Genomic DNA, 27,795 nt, shown 5'->3' on the forward strand with positions numbered 1-27,795 from the left:
GGGCTGTGGGGTAGTCTAGCAGACTGGGGGGCTGAGGGTAGTCTAGCAGACTGGGGGCTGTGGGGTAGTCTAGCAGACTGGGGGCTGAGGGGTAGTCTAGCAGACTGGGGGCTGTGGGGTAGTCTAGCAGACTGGGGGCTGTGGGGTAGTCTAGCAGACTGGGGGCTGTGGGGTAGTCTAGCAGACTGGGGGCTGTGGGGTAGTCTAGCAGACTGGGGGCTGTGGGGTAGTCTAGCAGACTGGGGGCTGTGGGGTAGTCTAGCAGACTGGGGGCTGAGGGGTAGTCTAGCAGACTGGGGGGCTGAGGGTAGTCTAGCAGACTGGGGGCTGAGGGGTAGTCTAGCAGACTGGGGGCTGAGGGGTAGTCTAGCAGACTGGGGGGCTGAGGGGTAGTCTAGCAGACTGGGGGCTGAGGGGTAGTCTAGCAGACTGGGGGGCTGAGGGGTAGTCTAGCAGACTGGGGGCTGTGGGGTAGTCTAGCAGACTGGGGGGGGGCTGAGACTGGGGGCTGAGGGGTAGTCTAGCAGACTGGGGGCTGAGGGTAGTCTAGCAGACTGGGGGCTGAGGGGTAGTCTAGCAGACTGGGGGGCTGTGGGGTAGTCTAGCAGACTGGGGGCTGTGGGGTAGTCTAGCAGACTGGGGGCTGAGGGGTAGTCTAGCAGACTGGGGGCTGTGGGGGTAGTCTAGCAGACTGGGGGCTGTGGGGTAGTCTAGCAGACTGGGGGCTGAGGGGTAGTCTAGCAGACTGGGGGGCTGAGGGTAGTCTAGCAGACTGGGGGGCTGTGGGGTAGTCTAGCAGACTGGGGGCTGAGGGGTAGTCTAGCAGACTGGGGGCTGTGGGGTAGTCTAGCAGACTGGGGGGCTGGGGTAGTCTAGCAGACTGGGGGCTGAGGGGTAGTCTAGCAGACTGGGGGCTGTGGGGTAGTCTAGCAGACTGGGGGGCTGAGGGTAGTCTAGCAGACTGGGGGCTGTGGGGTAGTCTAGCAGACTGGGGGCTGAGGGGGCTGAGGGTAGTCTAGCAGACTGGGCTGTGGGGTAGTCTAGCAGACTGGGGGCTGAGGGGTAGTCTAGCAGACTGGGGGCTGAGGGTAGTCTAGCAGACTGGGGGCTGAGGGGTAGTCTAGCAGACTGGGGGGCTGTGGGGTAGTCTAGCAGACTGGGGGCTGTGGGGTAGTCTAGCAGACTGGGGGCTGAGGGGTAGTCTAGCAGACTGGGGGCTGAGGGTAGTCTAGCAGACTGGGGGCTGTGGGGTAGTCTAGCAGACTGGGGGCTGTGGGGTAGTCTAGCAGACTGGGGGCTGAGGGTAGTCTAGCAGACTGGGGGGCTGTGGGGTAGTCTAGCAGACTGGGCTGTGGGGTAGTCTAGCAGACTGGGCTGTGGGGTAGTCTAGCAGACTGAGGGGGGCTGTGGGGTAGTCTAGCAGACTGGGGGGCTGTGGGGTAGTCTAGCAGACTGGGGGGCTGTGGGGTAGTCTAGCAGACTGGGGGGCTGAGGGTAGTCTAGCAGACTGGGGGCTGAGGGGTAGTCTAGCAGACTGGGGGGCTGTGGGGTAGTCTAGCAGACTGGGGGGCTGAGGGGTAGTCTAGCAGACTGGGGGGCTGAGGGTAGTCTAGCAGACTGGGGGCTGTGGGGTAGTCTAGCAGACTGGGGGCTGTGGGGTAGTCTAGCAGACTGGGGGGCTGTGGGGTAGTCTAGCAGACTGGGCTGTGGGGTAGTCTAGCAGACTGGGGGGCTGAGGGTAGTCTAGCAGACTGGGGGGCTGTGGGGTAGTCTAGCAGACTGGGGGGCTGAGGGGTAGTCTAGCAGACTGGGGGGCTGAGGGGTAGTCTAGCAGACTGGGGGCTGAGGGGTAGTCTAGCAGACTGGGGGCTGTGGGGTAGTCTAGCAGACTGGGCTGTGGGGTAGTCTAGCAGACTGGGCTGAGGGGTAGTCTAGCAGACTGGGCTGAGGGTAGTCTAGCAGACTGGGGGGCTGTGGGGTAGTCTAGCAGACTGGGGGCTGAGGGGTAGTCTAGCAGACTGGGGGCTGTGGAGTAGTCTAGCAGACTGGGGGGCTGTGGGGTAGTCTAGCAGACTGGGGGGCTGAGGGGTAGTCTAGCAGACTGGGGGGCTGAGGGTAGCCTAGCAGACTGGGGGCTGAGGGTAGCCTAGCAGACTGGGGGGCTGTGGGGTAGCCTAGCAGACTGGGGGCTGTGGGGTAGCCTAGCAGACTGGGGGGCTGTGGGGTAGCCTAGCAGACTGGGGGGCTGTGGGGTAGTCTAGCAGACTGGGGGCTGTGGGGTAGTCTAGCAGACTGGGGGGCTGTGGGGTAGTCTAGCAGACTGGGCTGAGGGGTAGTCTAGCAGACTGGGCTGAGGGGTAGTCTAGCAGACTGGGCTGAGGGGTAGTCTAGCAGACTGGGGGCTGAGGGGTAGTCTAGCAGACTGGGGGCTGTGGGGTAGCCTAGCAGACTGGGGGCTGTGGGGTAGTCTAGCAGACTGGGGGGCTGTGGGGTAGTCTAGCAGACTGGGGGCTGTGGGGTAGCCTAGCAGACTGGGGGGCTGTGGGGTAGCCTAGCAGACTGGGGGGCTGTGGGGTAGTCTAGCAGACTGGGGGGCTGTGGGGTAGTCTAGCAGACTGGGCTGTGGGGTAGTCTAGCAGACTGGTGGGCTGAGGGTAGTCTAGCAGACTGGGCTGTGGGGTAGTCTAGCAGACTGGGGGGCTGAGGGGTAGTCTAGCAGACTGGGGGCTGAGGGGTAGTCTAGCAGACTGGGGGCTGAGGGTAGTCTAGCAGACTGGGGGCTGAGGGTAGTCTAGCAGACTGGGGGCTGAGGGGTAGTCTAGCAGACTGGGGGGCTGAGGGGTAGTCTAGCAGACTGGGGGCTGTGGGGTAGTCTAGCAGACTGGGGGCTGTGGGGTAGTCTAGCAGACTGGGGGCTGAGGGGTAGTCTAGCAGACTGGGGGGCTGAGGGGTAGTCTAGCAGACTGGGGGGCTGTGGGGTAGTCTAGCAGACTGGGGGCTGGGGTAGTCTAGCAGACTGGGCTGTGGGGTAGTCTAGCAGACTGGGCTGTGGGGTAGTCTAGCAGACTGGGCTGAGGGGTAGTCTAGCAGACTGGGCTGAGGGGTAGTCTAGCAGACTGGGCCACAGCTAGCTACAGAGCGGGGGCTGGTTGTGGCCCCAGCTAGCTACAGAGCGGGGGCAGGTTGTGGCCCACAGCTAGCTACAGAGTTGGGGCAGGTTGTGGCCCACAGCTAGCTACAGAGTTGGGGCAGGTTGTGGCCCACAGCTAGCTACAGAGCGGGGGCTGGTCGTGGCCCCAGCGAGTTACAGAGCGGGGGCTGGTCGTGGTCCCAGCTAGCTACAGAGCGGGGGCTGGTTGTGGCCCCAGCTAGCTACAGAGTTAGGGCAGGTTGTGGCCCACAGCTAGCTACAGAGCGGGGGCTGGTCGTGGCCCCAGCTAGCTACAGAGTTGGGGAAGGTTGTGGCCCCCAGCTAGCTACAGAGCGGGGGCAGGTTGTGGCCCCAGCTAGATACAGAGCGGGGACTGGTCGTGGCCCCCAGCTAGCTACAGAGCGGGGACTGGTCGTGGCACCCAGCTAGCTACGGAGCGGGGACTGGTCGTGGCCCCAGCTAGCTACAGAGTTGGGGCAGGTTGTGGCCCCAGCTAGCTACGGAGCGGGGACTGGTCGTGGCCCCCAGCTAGCTACAGAGCGGGGACTGGTTGTGGCCCCAGCTAGCTACAGAGCGGGGGCTGGTTGTGGCCCCAGCTAGCTACAGAGCGGGGGCAGGGGGGCAGGTTGTGGCCCCCAGCTAGCTACGGAGCGGGGACTGGTCGTGGCCCCCAGCTAGCTACAGAGCGGGGGCTGGTCGTGGCACCCAGCTAGCTACGGAGCGGGGGCTGGTTGTGGCCCCAGCTAGCTACAGAGCGGGGGCTGGTTGTGGCCCCAGCTAGCTACAGAGCGGGGGCTGGTCGTGGCCCCAGCTAGCTACAGAGCGGGGCAGGTCGTGGCACCCAGCTAGCTACGGAGCGGGGGCTGGTCGTGGCACCCAGCTAGCTACAGAGTTGGGGCAGGTTGTGGCCCCAGCTAGCTACAGAGTTGGGGCAGGTTGTGGCCCCAGCTAGCTACGGAGTGGGGACTGGTCGTGGCCCCCAGCTAGCTACAGAGCGGGGCCAGGGAGAAGCATCAGATGATCACGACAGCCAAAGGCTAGGAGCTCTGCCTGAACAGTGTTGGACAGAGTTCCCTGTCTGATACCACATGGAACTAGCTACAGAGTGGGGCCAGGGAGATGGAACCAGCCCTATGGGCACAGGTCAAAAGTAGTGGACTATATAGGGAATAGGGTTCCATTTGGTCCTGGTCTAAAGTAGTGCACTATATAGGGAATAGGGTTCCATTTGGTCCTGGTCTAAATTAGTGCACTTCATAGGGAATAGGGTTCCATTGGGTCCTGGTCTAAAGTAGTGCACTATATAGGGAATAGGGTTCCATTTGGTCCTGGTCTAAAGTAGTGCACTACATAGGGAATAGGGTTCCATTTGGGATACTGCCTGTCCTCTCCCCGTAGAGGACTCGGCGCTGCTCACGGTCCAGCTGACTAGACTACAGGAGCAGACTGGTGATTAACTGTACTGTTCACAGCTATAGTCAGAGAGAAGACTGGTGATTAACTGTACTGTTCACAGCTATAGTCAGGGAGAAGACTGGTGATTAACTGTACTGTTCACAGCTATAGTCAGAGAGAAGACTGACGGGATGATTGTTTGAGTCTATTGAACCAAAATGTACCAATCTGAACGATGTACCAATGACAGGGCTCCTGACTGTGGTGGGTCCATAAAGAAAGGAACATTCCCACAACACAACCCTATTTAATAGCTGTGGGCCTCATGTGTGAAGGGAGTTGATGGACACAGCGCGCGACAACTTCATGGTTGAATCAGACACGTCGCGCAACATCCAGTGTAAGACGTCACATGACAGAGGTACTCAAACTCACAAGGTCAATCAATAATAATAAATATTTAGGTTTCCTAGAAATTGATTTTATATTTTCAAACTGAACCTACAGACATGGATAATGTGAATTATGAGCTAGACAGCTGGCTGGATAACAGAGAAATTATGTATTCAATGGAGCGTTGCTATTTGCACGAGATCGCTGAGCTCGCTGGCTGTATATTATCACCCTCTATACTGGCCAATGGCCTGCTACAGTAGTTCAACACAATCCCACAAAGGCTTTCCCGTGTATCTGGAACAGTTGTTAAAGTACTATGTGAATTTCACCAGGTTCATGTATTAATTTTTGTATTCGAAAATTATTTTTGATGCACTGAGAGAGAAAGAGGCGACGATTCTCAGAACATATGTGGCTCTACAAATGTTTTATTGCCTTTTGGATGCAGAGAGTGAGTTCTGCTTGATTAAAACGACCTGATCTCCAAAGTCCACGTCTATAGTCTCAATCAACCACACACAGCGCAGAGTTACAGATCAACCACATCCGGCAGGATAAATTATTATAAACATATTAACAAACGTCGATTAAATCTGGCCAACCGTTAGCGAGGAAGAGAAAAGGCGTCTCCTAATTGACCCTGCAGCCTCCGCAGCTGCTAGTGCGCTGAGCAGATCTAGTGCATCAGATCTAGTGCGCTGAGCAGATCTAGTGCGCTGACCAGATCTAGTGCATCAGATCTAGTGCGCTGACCAGATCTAGTGCATCGATCAGATCTAGTGCGCTGACCAGATCTAGTGCACTAGTATCCTTGGGACGCAATTTCCAACTTTCCAACAGTGGTGAGACCACCCCCATCTAGCTTGCTGGCTAGCTACAGTACATCATTAAAAAGGGGCAACTTTAAACCCTAACAGTAAAAACGGTAGCTACCTATCCCCAAAGCAACGTAAACTACACATTTTACAGTAAAATACAGCCATCAGTCTTACCTGAAAATGTAACCAAATCAGAGGAACACAACACACCAAGATGAGAAACTGGAGCTGTAGCGCCCCCTGCTGATAAGTAGCGGTAGCTGCTTTGAGTACGTTTACATGCGCAGTAATAATTAGTAGTGATGGACCGGTATGATACCATATCCAATATTTAGCTTGCATGTAGGAGTCTCTGCACTCTGTATTATAGACTGACTACATGTAGGAGTCTCTGCACTCTACTGTATTATAGTCTGACTACATGTAGGAGTCTCTGCACTCTACTGTATTATAGTCTGACTACATGTAGGAGTCTCTGCACTCTACTGTATTATAGTCTGACTACATGTAGGAGTCTCTGCACTCTACTGTATTATAGTCTGACTACATGTAGGAGTCTCTGCACTCTACTGTATTATAGTCTGACTACATGTTGGAGTCTCTGCACTCTACTGTATTATAGTCTGACTACATGTAGGAGTCTCTGCACTCTACTGTATTATAGTCTGACTACATGTAGGAGTCTCTGCACTCTACTGTATTATAGTCTGACTACATGTAGGAGTCTCTGCACTCTACTGTATTATAGTCTGACTACATGTAGGAGTCTCTGCACTCTACTGTATTATAGTCTGACTACATGTAGGAGTCTCTGCACTCTACTGTATTATAGTCTGACTACATGTTGGAGTCTCTGCACTCTACTGTATTATAGTCTGACTACATGTAGGAGTCTCTGCACTCTACTGTATTATAGTCTGACTACATGTAGGAGTCTCTGCACTCTACTGTATTATAGTCTGACTACATGTTGGAGTCTCTGCACTCTACTGTATTATAGTCTGACTACATGTTGGAGTCTCTGCACTCTACTGTATTATAGTCTGACTACATGTAGGAGTCTCTGCACTCTACTGTATTATAGTCTGACTACATGTAGGAGTCTCTGCACTCTACTGTATTATAGTCTGACTACATGTTGGAGTCTCTGCACTCTACTGTATTATAGTCTGACTACATGTAGGAGTCTCTGCACTCTACTGTATTATAGTCTGACTACATGTAGGAGTCTCTGCACTCTACTGTATTATAGTCTGACTACATGTTGGAGTCTCTGCACTCTACTGTATTATAGTCTGACTACATGTTGGAGTCTCTGCACTCTACTGTATTATAGTCTGACTACATGTAGGAGTCTCTGCACTCTACTGTATTATAGTCTGACTACATGTAGGAGTCTCTGCACTCTACTGTATTATAGACTGACTACATGTATGAGTCTCTGCACTCTACTGTATTATAGTCTGACTACATGTAGGAGTCTCTGCACTCTACTGTATTATAGACTGACTACATGTAGGAGTCTCTGCACTCTACTGTATTATAGTCTGACTACATGTAGGAGTCTCTGCACTCTACTGTATTATAGTCTGACTACATGTAGGAGTCTCTGCACTCTACTGTATTATAGACTGACTACATGTAGGAGTCTCTGCACTCTACTGTATTATAGTCTGACTACATGTAGGAGTCTCTGCACTCTACTGTATTATAGTCTGACTACATGTTGGAGTCTCTGCACTCTACTGTATTATAGTCTGACTACATGTAGGAGTCTCTGCACTCTACTGTATTATAGTCTGACTACATATAGGAGTCTCTGCACTCTACTGTATTATAGTCTGACTACATGTTGAGTCTCTGCACTCTACTGTATATAGTCTGACTACATCTGAGTCTCTACATAGTCTGTACATGGAGTCTCTGCACTCTACTGTATTATAGACTGACTACATGTAGGAGTCTCTGCACTCTACTGTATTATAGTCTGACTACATGTAGGAGTCTCTGCACTCTACTGTATTATAGTCTGACTACATGTAGGAGTCTCTGCACTCTACTGTATTATAGTCTGACTACATGTAGGAGTCTCTGCACTCTACTGTATTATAGTCTGACTACATGTTGGAGTCTCTGCACTCTACTGTATTATAGTCTGACTACATGTAGGAGTCTCTGCACTCTACTGTATTATAGTCTGACTACATGTAGGAGTCTCTGCACTCTACTGTATTATAGTCTGACTACATGTAGGAGTCTCTGCACTCTACTGTATTATAGTCTGACTACATGTAGGAGTCTCTGCACTCTACTGTATTATAGTCTGACTACATGTAGGAGTCTCTGCACTCTACTGTATTATAGTCTGACTACATGTTGGAGTCTCTGCACTCTACTGTATTATAGTCTGACTACTGTATTATAGTCTGACTACATGAGTCTCTGCACTCTACTGTATGACTACATAGTCTGACTACATGTAGGAGTCTCTGCACTCTACTGTATTATAGTCTGACTACATGTAGGAGTCTCTGCACTCTACTGTATTATAGTCTGACTACATGTAGGAGTCTCTGCACTCTACTGTATTATAGTCTGACTACATGTAGGAGTCTCTGCACTCTACTGTATTATAGACTACATGTAGGAGTCTCTGCACTCTACTGTATTATAGTCTGACTACATGTAGGAGTCTCTGCACTCTACTGTATTATAGTCTGACTACATGTAGGAGTCTCTGCACTCTACTGTATTATAGTCTGACTACATGTACTGGAGTCTCTGCACTCTACTGTATTATAGTCTGACTACATGTAGGAGTCTCTGCACTCTACTGTATTATAGTCTGACTACATGTAGGAGTCTCTGCACTCTACTGTATTATAGTCTGACTACATGTAGGAGTCTCTGCACTCTACTGTATTATAGTCTGACTACATGTAGGAGTCTCTGCACTCTACTGTATTATAGTCTGACTACATGTAGGAGTCTCTGCACTCTACTGTATTATAGTCTCTACATGTGTCTACTATAGTCTGACTACATGTAGGAGTCTCTGCACTCTACTGTATTATAGTCTGACTACAGTCTGCACTCTACTGTATTATAGTCTGGAGTCTCTGCACTCTACTGTATTATAGTCTGACTACATGTAGGAGTCTCTGCACTCTACTGTATTATAGTCTGACTACATGTAGGAGTCTCTGCACTCTACTGTATTATAGTCTGACTACATGTAGGAGTCTCTGCACTCTACTGTATTATAGTCTGACTACATGTAGGAGTCTCTGCACTCTACTGTATTATAGTCTGACTACATGTAGGAGTCTCTGCACTCTACTGTATTATAGTCTGACTACATGTTGGAGTCTCTGCACTCTACTGTATTATAGTCTGACTACATGTAGGAGTCTCTGCACTCTACTGTATTATAGTCTGACTACATGTAGGAGTCTCTGCACTCTACTGTATTATAGTCTGACTACATGTATGAGTCTCTGCACTCTACTGTATTATAGTCTGACTACATGTAGGAGTCTCTGCACTCTACTGTATTATAGTCTGACTACATGTTGGAGTCTCTGCACTCTACTGTATTATAGTCTGACTACATGTTGGAGTCTCTGCACTCTACTGTATTATAGTCTGACTACATGTTGGAGTCTCTGCACTCTACTGTATTATAGTCTGACTACATGTAGGAGTCTCTGCACTCTACTGTATTATAGTCTGACTACATGTAGGAGTCTCTGCACTCTACTGTATTATAGTCTGACTACATGTAGGAGTCTCTGCACTCTACTGTATTATAGTCTGACTACATGTAGGAGTCTCTGCACTCTACTGTATTATAGTCTGACTACATGTAGGAGTCTCTGCACTCTACTGTATTATAGTCTGACTACATGTATGTGGAGTCTCTGCACTCTACTGTATTATAGACTGACTACATGTAGGAGTCTCTGCACTCTACTGTATTATAGTCTGACTACATGTAGGAGTCTCTGCACTCTACTGTATTATAGTCTGACTACATGTAGGAGTCTCTGCACTCTACTGTATTATAGTCTGACTACATGTAGGAGTCTCTGCACTCTACTGTATTATAGTCTGACTACATGTAGGAGTCTCTGCACTCTACTGTATTATAGTCTGACTACATGTAGGAGTCTCTGCACTCTACTGTATTATAGTCTGACTACATGTAGGAGTCTCTACTACTGTATTATAGTCTGACTACATGTAGGAGTCTCTGCACTCTACTGTATTATAGACTGACTACATGTAGGAGTCTCTGCACTCTACTGTATTATAGTCTGACTACATGTAGGAGTCTCTGCACTCTACTGTATTATAGTCTGACTACATAGTCTGTACATGGAGTCTCTGCACTCTACTGTATTATAGTCTGACTACATGTAGGAGTCTCTGCACTCTACTGTATTATAGTCTGACTACATGTACGAGTCTCTGCACTCTACTGTATTATAGTCTGACTACATGTAGGAGTCTCTGCACTCTACTGTATTATAGTCTGACTACATGTAGGAGTCTCTGCACTCTACTGTATTATAGTCTGACTACATGTAGGAGTCTCTGCACTCTACTGTATTATAGTCTGACTACATGTAGGAGTCTCTGCACTCTACTGTATTATATTATAGTCTGACTACATGTAGGAGTCTCTGCACTCTACTGTATTATAGTCTGACTACATGTAGGAGTCTCTGCACTCTACTGTATTATAGTCTGACTACATGTAGGAGTCTCTGCACTCTACTGTATTATAGTCTGACTACATGTAGGAGTCTCTGCACTCTACTGTATTATAGTCTGACTACATGTAGGAGTCTCTGCACTCTACTGTATTATAGTCTGACTAGTCTCTGCATGTAGGAGTCTCTGCACTCTACTGTATTATAGTCTGACTACATGTAGGAGTCTCTGCACTCTACTGTATTATAGTCTGACTACATGTAGGAGTCTCTGCACTCTACTGTATTATAGTCTGACTACATGTAGGAGTCTCTGCACTCTACTGTATTATAGTCTGACTACATGTAGGAGTCTCTGCACTCTACTGTATTATAGTCTGACTACATGTAGGAGTCTCTGCACTCTACTGTATTATAGTCTGACTACATGTAGGAGTCTCTGCACTCTACTGTATTATAGTCTGACTACATGTTGGAGTCTCTGCACTCTACTGTATTATAGTCTGACTACATGTAGGAGTCTCTGCACTCTACTGTATTATAGTCTGACTCTACTGTATTATAGTCTCTGCACTCTACTGTATTATAGTCTGACTACATGTAGGAGTCTCTGCACTCTACTGTATTATAGTCTGACTACATGTAGGAGTCTCTGCACTCTACTGTATTATAGTCTGACTACATGTAGGAGTCTCTGCACTCTACTGTATTATAGTCTGACTACATGTACAGGAGTCTCTGCACTCTACTGTATTATAGTCTGACTACATGTAGGAGGAGCACTCTCTCTGCACTCTACTGTATTATAGTCTGACTACATGTAGGAGTCTCTGCACTCTACTGTATTATAGTCTGACTACATGTAGGAGTCTCTGCACTCTACTGTATTATAGTCTGACTACATGTAGGAGTCTCTGCACTCTACTGTATTATAGTCTGACTACATGTAGGAGTCTCTGCACTCTACTGTATTATAGTCTGACTACATGTAGGAGTCTCTGCACTCTACTGTATTATAGTCTGACTACATGTAGGAGTCTCTGCACTCTACTGTATTATAGTCTGACTACATGTAGGAGTCTCTGCACTCTACTGTATTATAGTCTGACTACATGTTAGGAGTCTCTGCACTCTACTGTATTATAGACTGACTACATGTAGGAGTCTCTGCACTCTACTGTATTATAGTCTGACTACATGTAGGAGTCTCTGCACTCTACTGTATTATAGTCTGACTACATGTAGGAGTCTCTGCACTCTACTGTATTATAGTCTGACTACATGTAGGAGTCTCTGCACTCTACTGTATTATAGACTGACTACATGTAGGAGTCTCTGCACTCTACTGTATTATAGTCTGACTACATGTAGGAGTCTCTGCACTCTACTGTATTATAGTCTGACTACATGTAGGAGTCTCTGCACTCTACTGTATTAGTCTCTCTGCACTCTACTGTATTATAGTCTGACTACATGTAGGAGTCTCTGCACTCTACTGTATTATAGTCTGACTACATGTAGGAGTCTCTGCACTCTACTGTATTATAGTCTGACTACATGTAGGAGTCTCTGCACTCTACTGTATTATAGTCTGACTACATGTAGGAGTCTCTGCACTCTACTGTATTATAGTCTGACTACATGTAGGAGTCTCTGCACTCTACTGTATTATAGTCTGACTACATGTAGGAGTCTCTGCACTCTACTGTATTATAGTCTGACTACATGTAGGAGTCTCTGCACTCTACTGTATTATAGTCTGACTATGTAGGAGTCTCTGCACTCTACTGTATTATAGTCTGACTACATGTAGGAGTCTCTGCACTCTACTGTATTATAGTCTGACTACATGTAGGAGTCTCTGCACTCTACTGTATTATAGTCTGACTACATGTAGGAGTCTCTGCACTCTACTGTATTATAGTCTGTCTGACTCCACTGTATTATAGTCTGGAGTCTCTGCACTCTACTGTATTATAGTCTGACTACATGTAGGAGTCTCTGCACTCTCTGACTACAGTCTCTGCACTCTACTGTATTATAGTCTGACTACATGTAGGAGTCTCTGCACTCTACTGTATTATAGTCTGACTACATGTAGGAGTCTCTGCACTCTACTGTATTATAGTCTGACTACATGTAGGAGTCTCTGCACTCTACTGTATTATAGTCTGACTACATGTAGGAGTCTCTGCACTCTACTGTATTATAGTCTGACTACATGTAGGAGTCTCTGCACTCTACTGTATTATAGTCTGACTACATGTAGGAGTCTCTGCACTCTACTGTATTATAGTCTGACTACATGTAGGAGTCTCTGCACTCTACTGTATTATAGTCTGACTACATGTAGGAGTCTCTGCACTCTACTGTATTATAGTCTGACTACATGTTGGAGTCTCTGCACTCTACTGTATTATAGTCTGACTACATGTAGGAGTCTCTGCACTCTACTGTATTATTATAGTCTCTGACTACATAGTCTGACTACATGTCTCTGCACTCTACTGTATTATAGTCTGACTACAGTCTCTGCACTCTACTGTATTATAGTCTGACTACATGTAGGAGTCTCTGCACTCTACTGTATTATAGTCTGACTACATGTTGGAGTCTCTGCACTCTACTGTATTATAGTCTGACTCCACTGACTACATGTAGGAGTCTCTGCACTCTACTGTATTATAGTCTGACTACATGTAGGAGTCTCTGCACTCTACTGTATTATAGTCTGACTACATGTTGGAGTCTCTGCACTCTACTGTATTATAGTCTGACTACATGTAGGAGTCTCTGCACTCTACTGTATTATAGTCTGACTACATGTAGGAGTCTCTGCACTCTACTGTATTATAGTCTGACTACATGTAGGAGTCTCTGCACTCTACTGTATTATAGTCTGACTACATGTAGGAGTCTCTGCACTCTACTGTATTATAGTCTGACTACATGTAGGAGTCTCTGCACTCTACTGTATTATAGTCTGACTACATGTAGGAGTCTCTGCACTCTACTGTATTATAGTCTCTACATGTAGGAGTCTCTGCACTCTACTGTATTATAGTCTGACTACATGTAGGAGTCTCTGCACTCTACTGTATTATAGTCTGACTACATGTAGGAGTCTCTGCACTCTACTGTATTATAGTCTGACTACATGTAGGAGTCTCTGCACTCTACTGTATTATAGTCTGACTACATGTAGGAGTCTCTGCAGTCTCTACTGTATTATAGTCTGACTACATGTAGGAGTCTCTGCACTCTACTGTATTATAGTCTGACTACATGTAGGAGTCTCTGCACTCTACTGTATTATAGTCTGACTACATGTAGGAGTCTCTGCACTCTACTGTATTATAGTCTGACTACATGTAGGAGTCTCTGCACTCTACTGTATTATAGTCTGACTACATGTAGGAGTCTCTGCACTCTACTGTATTATAGTCTGACTACATGTAGGAGTCTCTGCACTCTACTGTATTATAGTCTGACTACATGTAGGAGTCTCTGCACTCTACTGTATTATAGTCTGACTACATGTAGGAGTCTCTGCACTCTACTGTATTATAGTCTGACTACATGTCTATGGAGTCTCTGCACTCTACTGTATTATAGTCTGACTACATGTAGGAGTCTCTGCACTCTACTGTATTATAGTCTGACTACATGTAGGAGTCTCTGCACTCTACTGTATTATAGTCTGACTACATGTAGGAGTCTCTGCACTCTACTGTATTATAGTCTCTGACTGCACTCTACTGTATTATAGTCTGACTACATGTAGGGAGTCTCTGCACTCTACTGTATTATAGTCTGACTACATGTAGGAGTCTCTGCACTCTACTGTATTATAGTCTGACTACATGTAGGAGTCTCTGCACTCTACTGTATTATAGTCTGACTACATGTAGGAGTCTCTGCACTCTACTGTATTATAGTCTGACTACATGTAGGAGTCTCTGCACTCTACTGTATTATAGTCTGACTACATGTAGGAGTCTCTGCACTCTACTGTATTATAGTCTGACTACATGTAGGAGTCTCTGCACTCTACTGTATTATAGTCTGACTACATGTAGGAGTCTCTGCACTCTACTGTATTATAGTCTGACTACATGTAGGAGTCTCTGCACTCTACTGTATTATAGTCTGACTACATGTTATGAGTCTCTGCACTCTACTGTATTATAGTCTCTCTGCACTCTACTGTATTATAGTCTGACTACATGTTGGAGTCTCTGCACTCTACTGTATTATAGTCTGACTACATGTAGGAGTCTCTGCACTCTACTGTATTATAGTCTGACTACATGTAGGAGTCTCTGCACTCTACTGTATTATAGTCTGACTACATGTTGGAGTCTCTGCACTCTACTGTATTATAGACTGACTACATGTAGGAGTCTCTGCACTCTACTGTATTATAGTCTGACTACATGTAGTCTCTGAGTCTCTGCACTCTACTGTATTATAGTCTGACTACATGTAGGAGTCTCTGCACTCTACTGTATTATAGTCTGACTACATGTAGGAGTCTCTGCACTCTACTGTATTATAGTCTGACTACATGTAGGAGTCTCTGCACTCTACTGTATTATAGTCTGACTACATGTAGGAGTCTCTGCACTCTACTGTATTATAGTCTGACTACATGTAGGAGTCTCTGCACTCTACTGTATTATAGTCTGACTACATGTAGGAGTCTCTGCACTCTACTGTATTATAGTCTGACTACATGTAGGAGTCTCTGCACTCTACTGTATTATAGTCTGACTACATGTAGGAGTCTCTGCACTCTACTGTATTATAGTCTGACTACATGTAGGAGTCTCTGCACTCTACTGTATTATAGTCTGACTACATGTTGGAGTCTCTGCACTCTACTGTATTATAGTCTGACTACATGTTGGAGTCTCTGCACTCTACTGTATTATAGTCTGACTACATGTAGGAGTCTCTGCACTCTACTGTATTATAGTCTGACTACATGTGAGTCTCTGCACTCTACTGAGTCTCTGTCTCTGCACTCTACTGTATTATAGTCTGACTACATGTTGGAGTCTCTGCACTCTACTGTATTATAGTCTGACTACATGTAGATGACTACATGTTGGATCTCTGCACTCTACTGTATTATAGTCTGACTACATGTAGGAGTCTCTGCACTCTACTGTATTATAGTCTGACTACATGTTAGTCTCTGCACTCTACTGTATTATAGTCTGACTACATGTTGGAGTCTCTGCACTCTACTGTATTATAGTCTGACTACATGTAGGAGTCTCTGCACTCTACTGTATTATAGTCTGACTACATGTAGGAGTCTCTGCACTCTACTGTATTATAGTCTGACTACATGTAGGAGTCTCTGCACTCTACTGTATTATAGTCTGACTACATGTAGGAGTCTCTGCACTCTACTGTATTATAGTCTGACTACATGTAGGAGTCTCTGCACTCTACTGTATTATAGTCTGACTACATGTAGGAGTCTCTGCACTCTACTGTATTATAGTCTGACTACATGTAGGAGTCTCTGCACTCTACTGTATTATAGTCTGACTACATGTAGGAGTCTCTGCACTCTACTGTATTATAGTCTGACTACATGTAGGAGTCTCTGCACTCTACTGTATTATAGTCTGACTACATGTAGGAGTCTCTGCACTCTACTGTATTATAGTCTGACTACATGTAGGAGTCTCTGCACTCTACTGTATTATAGTCTGACTACATGTAGGAGTCTCTGCACTCTACTGTATTATAGTCTGACTACATGTTGGAGTCTCTGCACTCTACTGTATTATAGTCTGACTACATGTAGGAGTCTCTGCACTCTACTGTATTATAGTCTGACTACATGTAGGAGTCTCTGCACTCTACTGTATTATAGTCTGACTACATGTAGGAGTCTCTGCACTCTACTGTATTATAGTCTGACTACATGTTGGAGTCTCTGCACTCTACTGTATTATAGTCTGACTACATGTAGGAGTCTCTGCACTCTACTGTATTATAGTCTGACTACATGTAGGAGTCTCTGCACTCTACTGTATTATAGTCTGACTACATGTAGGAGTCTCTGCACTCTACTGTATTATAGTCTGACTACATGTAGGAGTCTCTGCACTCTACTGTATTATAGTCTGACTACATGTGGAGTCTCTGCACTCTACTGTATTATAGTCTGACTACATGTAGGAGTCTCTGCACTCTACTGTATTATAGTCTGACTACATGTAGGAGTCTCTGCACTCTACTGTATTATAGTCTGACTACATGTAGGAGTCTCTGCACTCTACTGTATTATAGTCTGACTACATGTAGGAGTCTCTGCACTCTACTGTATTATAGTCTGACTACATGTAGGAGTCTCTGCACTCTACTGTATTATAGTCTGACTACATGTAGGAGTCTCTGCACTCTACTGTATTATAGTCTGACTACATGTAGGAGTCTCTGCACTCTACTGTATTATAGTCTGACTACATGTTGGAGTCTCTGCACTCTACTGTATTATAGTCTGACTACATGTATGGAGTCTCTGCACTCTACTGTATTATAGTCTGACTACATGTAGGAGTCTCTGCACTCTACTGTATTATAGTCTGACTACATGTAGGAGTCTCTGCACTCTACTGTATTATAGTCTGACTACATGTTGGAGTCTCTGCACTCTACTGTATTATATTACTGTATTATAGTCTGACTACATGTAGGAGTCTCTGCACTCTACTGTATTATAGTCTGACTACATGTAGGAGTCTCTGCACTCTACTGTATTATAGTCTGACTACATGTAGGAGTCTCTGCACTCTACTGTATTATAGTCTGACTACATGTAGGAGTCTCTGCACTCTACTGTATTATAGTCTGACTACATGTAGGAGTCTCTGCACTCTACTGTATTATAGTCTGACTACATGTAGGAGTCTCTGCACTCTACTGTATTATAGTCTGACTACATGTAGGAGTCTCTGCACTCTACTGTATTATAGTCTGACTACATGTAGGAGTCTCTGCACTCTACTGTATTATAGTCTGACTACATGTAGGAGTCTCTGCACTCTACTGTATTATAGTCTGACACTGTACATCTACTGTATTATAGTCTGACTCTCTGCACTCTACTGTATTATAGTCTGACTACATGTGGAGTCTCTGCACTCTACTGTATTATAGTCTGACTACATGTAGGAGTCTCTGCACTCTACTGTATTATAGTCTGACTACATGTAGGAGTCTCTGCACTCTACTGTATTATAGTCTGACTACATGTAGGAGTCTCTGCACTCTACTGTATTATAGTCTGACTACATGTAGGAGTCTCTGCACTCTACTGTATTATAGTCTGACTACATGTAGGAGTCTCTGCACTCTACTGTATTATAGTCTGACTACATGTAGGAGTCTCTGCACTCTACTGTATTATAGTCTGACTACATGTAGGAGTCTCTGCACTCTACTGTATTATAGTCTGACTACATGTTGGAGTCTCTGCACTCTACTGTATTATAGTCTGACTACATGTAGGTCTCTGCACTCTACTGTATTATAGTCTGACTACATGTAGGAGTCTCTGCACTCTACTGTATTATAGTCTGACTACATGTAGGAGTCTCTGCACTCTACTGTATTATAGTCTGACTACATGTAGGAGTCTCTGCACTCTACTGTATTATAGTCTGACTACATGTAGGAGTCTCTGCACTCTACTGTATTATAGTCTGACTACATGTAGGAGTCTCTGCACTCTACTGTATTATAGTCTGACTACATGTAGGAGTCTCTGCACTCTACTGTATTATAGTCTGACTACATGTAGGAGTCTCTGCACTCTACTGTATTATAGTCTGACTACATGTAGGAGTCTCTGCACTCTACTGTATTATAGTCTGACTACATGTACATGGAGTCTCTGCACTCTACTGTATTATAGTCTGACTACATGTAGGAGTCTCTGCACTCTACTGTATTATAGTCTGACTACATGTAGGAGTCTCTGCACTCTACTGTATTATAGTCTGACTACATGTAGGAGTCTCTGCACTCTACTGTATTATAGTCTGACTACATGTAGGAGTCTCTGCACTCTACTGTATTATAGTCTGACTACATGTTGGAGTCTCTGCACTCTACTGTATTATAGTCTGACTACATGTAGGAGTCTCTGCACTCTACTGTATTATAGTCTGACTACATGTAGGAGTCTCTGCACTCTACTGTATTATAGTCTGACTACATGTAGGAGTCTCTGCACTCTACTGTATTATAGTCTGACTACATGTAGGAGTCTCTGCACTCTACTGTATTATAGTCTGACTACATGTTGGAGTCTCTGCACTCTACTGTATTATAGTCTGACTACATGTAGGAGTCTCTGCACTCTACTGTATTATAGTCTGACTACATGTAGGAGTCTCTGCACTCTACTGTATTATAGTCTGACTACATGTAGGAGTCTCTGCACTCTACTGTATTATAGTCTGACTACATGTAGGAGTCTCTGCACTCTACTGTATTATAGTCTGACTACATGTAGGAGTCTCTGCACTCTACTGTATTATAGTCTGACTACATGTAGGAGTCTCTGCACTCTACTGTATTATAGTCTGACTCATGTAGGAGTCTCTGCACTCTACTGTATTATAGTCTGACTACATGTTGGAGTCTCTGCACTCTACTGTATTATAGTCTGACTACATGTAGGAGTCTCTGCACTCTACTGTATTATAGTCTGACTACATGTAGGAGTCTCTGCACTCTACTGTATTATAGTCTGACTACATGTTAGGAGTCTCTGCACTCTACTGTATTATAGTCTGACTACATGTAGGAGTCTCTGCACTCTACTGTATTATAGTCTGACTACATGTAGGAGTCTCTGCACTCTACTGTATTATAGTCTGACTACATGTAGGAGTCTCTGCACTCTACTGTATTATAGTCTGACTACATGTAGGAGTCTCTGCACTCTACTGTATTATAGTCTGACTACATGTTGGAGTCTCTGCACTCTACTGTATTATAGTCTGACTACATGTAGGAGTCTCTGCACTCTACTGTATTATAGTCTGACTACATGTAGGAGTCTCTGCACTCTACTGTATTATAGTCTGACTACATGTAGGAGTCTCTGCACTCTACTGTATTATAGTCTGACTACATGTAGGAGTCTCTGCACTCTACTGTATTATAGTCTGACTACATGTAGGAGTCTCTGCACTCTACTGTATTATAGTCTGACTACATGTAGGAGTCTCTGCACTCTACTGTATTATAGTCTGACTACATGTAGGAGTCTCTGCACTCTACTGTATTATAGTCTGACTACATGTAGGAGTCTCTGCACTCTACTGTATTATAGTCTGACTACATGTAGGAGTCTCTGCACTCTACTGTATTATAGTCTGACTACATGTAGGAGTCTCTGCACTCTACTGAGTCTCTGCACTCTACTGTATTATAGTCTGACTACATGTAGGAGTCTCTGCACTCTACTGTATTATAGTCTGACTACATGTAGGAGTCTCTGCACTCTACTGTATTATAGTCTGACTACATGTAGGAGTCTCTGCACTCTACTGTATTATAGTCTCTACTGTCTCACTCTACTGTATTATAGTCTGACTACATGTGGAGTCTCTGCACTCTACTGTATTATAGTCTGACTACATGTAGGAGTCTCTGCACTCTACTGTATTATAGTCTGACTACATGTAGGAGTCTCTGCACTCTACTGTATTATAGTCTGACTACATGTATGAGTCTCTGCACTCTACTGTATTATAGTCTGACTACATGTAGGAGTCTCTGCACTCTACTGTATTATAGTCTGACTACATGTAGGAGTCTCTGCACTCTACTGTATTATAGTCTGACTACATGTAGGAGTCTCTGCACTCTACTGTATTATAGTCTGACTACATGTAGGAGTCTCTGCACTCTACTGTATTATAGTCTGACTACATGTAGGAGTCTCTGCACTCTACTGTATTATAGTCTGACTACATGTAGGAGTCTCTGCACTCTACTGTATTATAGTCTGACTACATGTTGGAGTCTCTGCACTCTACTGTATTATAGTCTGACTACATGTAGGAGTCTCTGCACTCTACTGTATTATAGTCTGACTACATGTAGGAGTCTCTGCACTCTACTGTATTATAGTCTGACTACATGTAGGAGTCTCTGCACTCTACTGTATTATAGTCTGACTACATGTAGGAGTCTCTGCACTCTACTGTATTATAGTCTGACTACATGTAGGAGTCTCTGCACTCTACTGTATTATAGTCTGACTACATGTTGGAGTCTCTGCACTCTACTGTATTATAGTCTGACTACATGTAGGAGTCTCTGCACTCTACTGTATTATAGTCTGACTACATGTTGGAGTCTCTGCACTCTACTGTATTATAGTCTGACTACATGTAGGAGTCTCTGCACTCTACTGTATTATAGTCTGACTACATGTAGGAGTCTCTGCACTCTACTGTATTATAGTCTGACTACATGTAGGAGTCTCTGCACTCTACTGTATTATAGTCTGACTACATGTAGGAGTCTCTGCACTCTACTGTATTATAGTCTGACTACATGTAGGAGTCTCTGCACTCTACTGTATTATAGTCTGACTACATGTAGGAGTCTCTGCACTCTACTGTATTATAGTCTGACTACATGTAGGAGTCTCTGCACTCTACTGTATTATAGTCTGACTACATGTAGGAGTCTCTGCACTCTACTGTATTATAGTCTGACTACATGTAGGAGTCTCTGCACTCTACTGTATTATAGTCTGACTACATGTAGGAGTCTCTGCACTCTACTGTATTATAGTCTGACTACATGTTGGAGTCTCTGCACTCTACTGTATTATAGTCTGACTACATGTAGGAGTCTCTGCACTCTACTGTATTATAGTCTGACTACATGTTGGAGTCTCTGCACTCTACTGTATTATAGTCTGACTACATGTAGGAGTCTCTGCACTCTACTGTATTATAGTCTGACTACATGTTGGAGTCTCTGCACTCTACTGTATTATAGTCTGACTACATGTTAGGAGTCTCTGCACTCTACTGTATTATAGTCTGACTACATGTAGGAGTCTCTGCACTCTACTGTATTATAGTCTCTGCACTCTACTGTATTATAGTCTGACTACATGTAGGAGTCTCTGCACTCTACTGTATTATAGTCTGACTACATGTAGGAGTCTCTGCACTCTACTGTATTATAGTCTGACTACATGTAGGAGTCTCTGCACTCTACTGTATTATAGTCTGACTACATGTAGGAGTCTCTGCACTCTACTGTATTATAGTCTGACTACATGTAGGAGTCTCTGCACTCTACTGTATTATAGTCTGACTACATGTAGGAGTCTCTGCACTCTACTGTATTATAGTCTGACTACATGTAGGAGTCTCTGCACTCTACTGTATTATAGTCTGACTACATGTAGGAGTCTCTGCACTCTACTGTATTATAGTCTGACTACATGTAGGAGTCTCTGCACTCTACTGTATTATAGTCTGACTACATGTAGGAGTCTCTGCACTCTACTGTATTATAGTCTGACTACATGTAGGAGTCTCTGCACTCTACTGTATTATAGTCTGACTACATGTAGGAGTCTCTGCACTCTACTGTATTATAGTCTGACTACATGTAGGAGTCTCTGCACTCTACTGTATTATAGTCTGACTACATGTAGGAGTCTCTGCACTCTACTGTATTATAGTCTGACTACATGTTGGAGTCTCTGCACTCTACTGTATTATAGTCTGACTACATGTAGGAGTCTCTGCACTCTACTGTATTATAGTCTGACTACATATAGGAGTCTCTGCACTCTACTGTATTATAGTCTGACTACATGTAGGAGTCTCTGCACTCTACTGTATTATAGTCTGACTACATGTTGGAGTCTCTGCACTCTACTGTATTATAGACTGACTACATGTAGGAGTCTTTGCACTCTACTGTATTATAGACTACATGTAGGAGTCTCTGCACTCTACTGTATTATAGTCTGACTACATGTAGGAGTCTCTGCACTCTACTGTATTATAGTCTGACTACATGTAGGAGTCTCTGCACTCTACTGTATTATAGTCTGACTACATGTTGGAGTCTCTGCACTCTACTGTATTATAGTCTGACTACATGTAGGAGTCTCTGCACTCTACTGTATTATAGTCTGACTACATGTAGGAGTCTCTGCACTCTACTGTATTATAGTCTGACTACATGTAGGAGTCTCTGCACTCTACTGTATTATAGTCTGACTACATGTAGGAGTCTCTGCACTCTACTGTATTATAGTCTGACTACATGTAGGAGTCTCTGCACTCTACTGTATTATAGTCTGACTACATGTAGGAGTCTCTGCACTCTACTGTATTATAGTCTGACTACATGTTGGAGTCTCTGCACTCTACTGTATTATAGTCTGTCTGACTACATGTAGGAGTCTCTGCACTCTACTGTATTATAGTCTGACTACATGTAGGAGTCTCTGCACTCTACTGTATTATAGTCTGACTACATGTAGGAGTCTCTGCACTCTACTGTATTATAGTCTGACTACATGTTGGAGTCTCTGCACTCTACTGTATTATAGTCTGACTACATGTAGGAGTCTCTGCACTCTACTGTATTATAGTCTGACTACATGTAGGAGTCTCTGCACTCTACTGTATTATAGTCTGACTACATGTAGGAGTCTCTGCACTCTACTGTATTATAGTCTGACTACATGTAGGAGTCTCTGCACTCTACTGTATTATAGTCTGACTACATGTAGGAGTCTCTGCACTCTACTGTATTATAGTCTGACTACATGTAGGAGTCTCTGCACTCTACTGTATTATAGTCTGACTACATGTATTAGGTCTGACTACAGTCTCTGCACTCTACTGTATTATAGTCTGACTACATGTAGGAGTCTCTGCACTCTACTGTATTATAGTCTGACTACATGTAGGAGTCTCTGCACTCTACTGTATTATAGTCTGACTACATGTAGGAGTCTCTGCACTCTACTGTATTATAGACTGACTACATGTAGGAGTCTCTGCACTCTACTGTATTATAGTCTGACTACATGTAGGAGTCTCTGCACTCTACTGTATTATAGTCTGACTCCATGTAGGAGTCTCTGCACTCTACTGTATTATAGTCTGACTACATGTTGGAGTCTCTGCACTCTACTGTATTATAGTCTGACTACATGTAGGAGTCTCTGCACTCTACTGTATTATAGTCTGACTACATGTAGGAGTCTCTGCACTCTACTGTATTATAGTCTGACTACATGTAGGAGTCTCTGCACTCTACTGTATTATAGTCTGACTACATGTAGGAGTCTCTGCACTCTACTGTATTATAGTCTGACTACATGTAGGAGTCTCTGCACTCTACTGTATTATAGTCTGACTACATGTTGGAGTCTCTGCACTCTACTGTATTATAGTCTGACTACATGTTGGAGTCTCTGCACTCTACTGTATTATAGTCTGACTACATGTATGGAGTCTCTGCACTCTACTGTATTATAGTCTGACTACATGTAGGAGTCTCTGCACTCTACTGTATTATAGTCTGACTACATGTAGGAGTCTCTGCACTCTACTGTATTATAGTCTGACTACATGTAGGAGTCTCTGCACTCTACTGTATTATAGTCTGACTACATGTAGGAGTCTCTGCACTCTACTGTATTATAGTCTGACTACATGTAGGAGTCTCTGCACTCTACTGTATTATAGTCTGACTACATGTAGGAGTCTCTGCACTCTACTGTATTATAGTCTGACTACATGTAGGAGTCTCTGCACTCTACTGTATTATAGTCTGACTACATGTAGGAGTCTCTGCACTCTACTGTATTATAGTCTGACTACATGTATGAGTCTCTGCACTCTACTGTATTATAGTCTGACTACATGTAGGAGTCTCTGCACTCTACTGTATTATAGTCTGACTACATGTAGGAGTCTCTGCACTCTACTGTATTATAGTCTGACTACATGTAGGAGTCTCTGCACTCTACTGTATTATAGTCTGACTACATGTAGGAGTCTCTGCACTCTACTGTATTATAGACTGACTACATGTAGGAGTCTCTGCACTCTACTGTATTATAGTCTGACTACATGTAGGAGTCTCTGCACTCTACTGTATTATAGTCTGACTACATGTTGGAGTCTCTGCACTCTACTGTATTATAGTCTGACTACATGTAGGAGTCTCTGCACTCTACTGTATTATAGTCTGACTACATGTAGGAGTCTCTGCACTCTACTGTATTATAGTCTGACTACATGTAGGAGTCTCTGCACTCTACTGTATTATAGTCTGACTACATGTTGGAGTCTCTGCACTCTACTGTATTATAGTCTGACTACATGTAGGAGTCTCTGCACTCTACTGTATTATAGACTACATGTAGGAGTCTCTGCACTCTACTGTATTATAGTCTGACTACATGTAGGAGTCTCTGCACTCTACTGTATTATAGTCTGACTACATGTAGGAGTCTCTGCACTCTACTGTATTATAGTCTGACTACATGTAGGAGTCTCTGCACTCTACTGTATTATAGTCTGACTACATGTAGGAGTCTCTGCACTCTACTGTATTATAGTCTGACTACATGTAGGAGTCTCTGCACTCTACTGTATTATAGTCTGACTACATGTAGGAGTCTCTGCACTCTACTGTATTATAGTCTGACTACATGTATGAGTCTCTGCACTCTACTGTATTATAGTCTGACTACATGTAGGAGTCTCTGCACTCTACTGTATTATAGTCTGACTACATGTTGGAGTCTCTGCACTCTACTGTATTATAGTCTGACTACATGTAGGAGTCTCTGCACTCTACTGTATTATAGTCTGACTACATGTAGGAGTCTCTGCACTCTACTGTATTATAGACTGACTACATGTAGGAGTCTCTGCACTCTACTTTATTATAGTCTGACTCCATGTAGGAGTCTCTGCACTCTACTGTATTATAGACTGACTACATGTAGGAGTCTCTGCACTCTACTGTATTATAGTCTGACTACATGTAGGAGTCTCTGCACTCTACTGTATTATAGTCTGACTACATGTAGGAGTCTCTGCACTCTACTGTATTATAGTCTGACTACATGTAGGAGTCTCTGCACTCTACTGTATTATAGTCTGACTACATGTAGGAGTCTCTGCACTCTACTGTATTATAGTCTGACTACATGTAGGAGTCTCTGCACTCTACTGTATTATAGTCTGACTACATGTAGGAGTCTCTGCACTCTACTGTATTATAGTCTGACTACATGTAGGAGTCTCTGCACTCTACTGTATTATAGTCTGACTACATGTAGGAGTCTCTGCACTCTACTGTATTATAGTCTGACTACATGTAGGAGTCTCTGCACTCTACTGTATTATAGTCTGACTACATGTAGGAGTCTCTGCACTCTACTGTATTATAGTCTGACTACATGTAGGAGTCTCTGCACTCTACTGTATTATAGTCTGACTACATGTGGAGTCTCTGCACTCTACTGTATTATAGACTGACTACATGTAGGAGTCTCTGCACTCTACTGTATTATAGTCTGACTACATGTTGGAGTCTCTGCACTCTACTGTATTATAGTCTGACTACATGTAGGAGTCTCTGCACTCTACTGTATTATAGTCTGACTACATGTAGGAGTCTCTGCACTCTACTGTATTATAGTCTGACTACATGTTGGAGTCTCTGCACTCTACTGTATTATAGTCTGACTACATGTTGGAGTCTCTGCACTCTACTGTATTATAGTCTGACTACATGTAGGAGTCTCTGCACTCTACTGTATTATAGTCTGACTACATGTTGGAGTCTCTGCACTCTACTGTATTATAGTCTGACTACATGTAGGAGTCTCTGCACTCTACTGTATTATAGTCTGACTACATGTAGGAGTCTCTGCACTCTACTGTATTATAGTCTGACTACATGTATGAGTCTCTGCACTCTACTGTATTATAGACTGACTACACGTAGGAGTCTCTGCACTCTACTGTATTATAGTCTGACTACATGTTGGAGTCTCTGCACTCTACTGTATTATAGTCTGACTACACGTAGGAGTCTCTGAACTCTACTGTATTATAGTCTGACTACATGTAGGAGTCTCTGCACTCTACTGTATTATAGTCTGACTACATGTAGGAGTCTCTGCACTCTACTGTATTATAGTCTGACTACATGTAGGAGTCTCTGCACTCTACTGTATTATAGTCTGACTACATGTAGGAGTCTCTGCACTCTACTGTATTATAGTCTGACTACATGTTGGAGTCTCTGCACTCTACTGTATTATAGACTGACTACATGTAGGAGTCTCTGCACTCTACTGTATTATAGTCTGACTACATGTTGGAGTCTCTGCACTCTACTGTATTATAGTCTGACTACATGTTGGAGTCTCTGCACTCTACTGTATTATAGTCTGACTACATGTAGGAGTCTCTGCACTCTACTGTATTATAGTCTGACTACATGTTGGAGTCTCTGCACTCTACTGTATTATAGACTGACTACATGTAGGAGTCTCTGCACTCTACTGTATTATAGTCTGACTACATGTATGAGTCTCTGCACTCTACTGTATTATAGACTGACTACATGTAGGAGTCTCTGCACTCTACTGTATTATAGTCTGACTACATGTTGGAGTCTCTGCACTCTACTGTATTATAGTCTGACTACATGTAGGAGTCTCTGCACTCTACTGTATTATAGTCTGACTACATGTAGGAGTCTCTGCACTCTACTGTATTATAGACTACATGTAGGAGTCTCTGAACTCTACTGTATTATAGTCTGACTACATGTAGGAGTCTCTGCACTCTACTGTATTATAGTCTGACTACATGTAGGAGTCTCTGCACTCTACTGTATTATAGTCTGACTACATGTAGGAGTCTCTGCACTCTACTGTATTATAGTCTGACTACATGTATGAGTCTCTGCACTCTACTGTATTATAGTCTGACTACATGTAGGAGTCTCTGCACTCTACTGTATTATAGTCTGACTACATGTAGGAGTCTCTGAACTCTACTGTATTATAGTCTGACTACATGTATGAGTCTCTGCACTCTACTGTATTATAGACTACATGTAGGAGTCTCTGCTTTTTGTTTGAAGTTTTAGCTAAAACACAAAGTCTCAGAATACATATTAAATAGAAATAGGCATCTCTGTCCAGTTATTTAACATCTACATTGCAAAAACATAAAAAGCGAGCAAAATGTTTGACAAA

General features: G+C 44.1%; 1 long non-coding RNA gene across 1 annotated transcript in view; it reads right to left on the reverse strand.

The window, feature by feature from the left end:
* The window catches only part of LOC135575086 (uncharacterized), a 143,122-nt gene that overhangs the window by 114,334 nt on the left and 993 nt on the right, over positions 1–27,795 (reverse strand). The gene's annotated exons all lie outside the window — the stretch shown is intronic.

This window comes from Oncorhynchus nerka, linkage group LG14 (assembly GCF_034236695.1).
Source record: "Oncorhynchus nerka isolate Pitt River linkage group LG14, Oner_Uvic_2.0, whole genome shotgun sequence".
In the NCBI taxonomy this organism is placed as follows: domain Eukaryota; kingdom Metazoa; phylum Chordata; class Actinopteri; order Salmoniformes; family Salmonidae; genus Oncorhynchus; species Oncorhynchus nerka.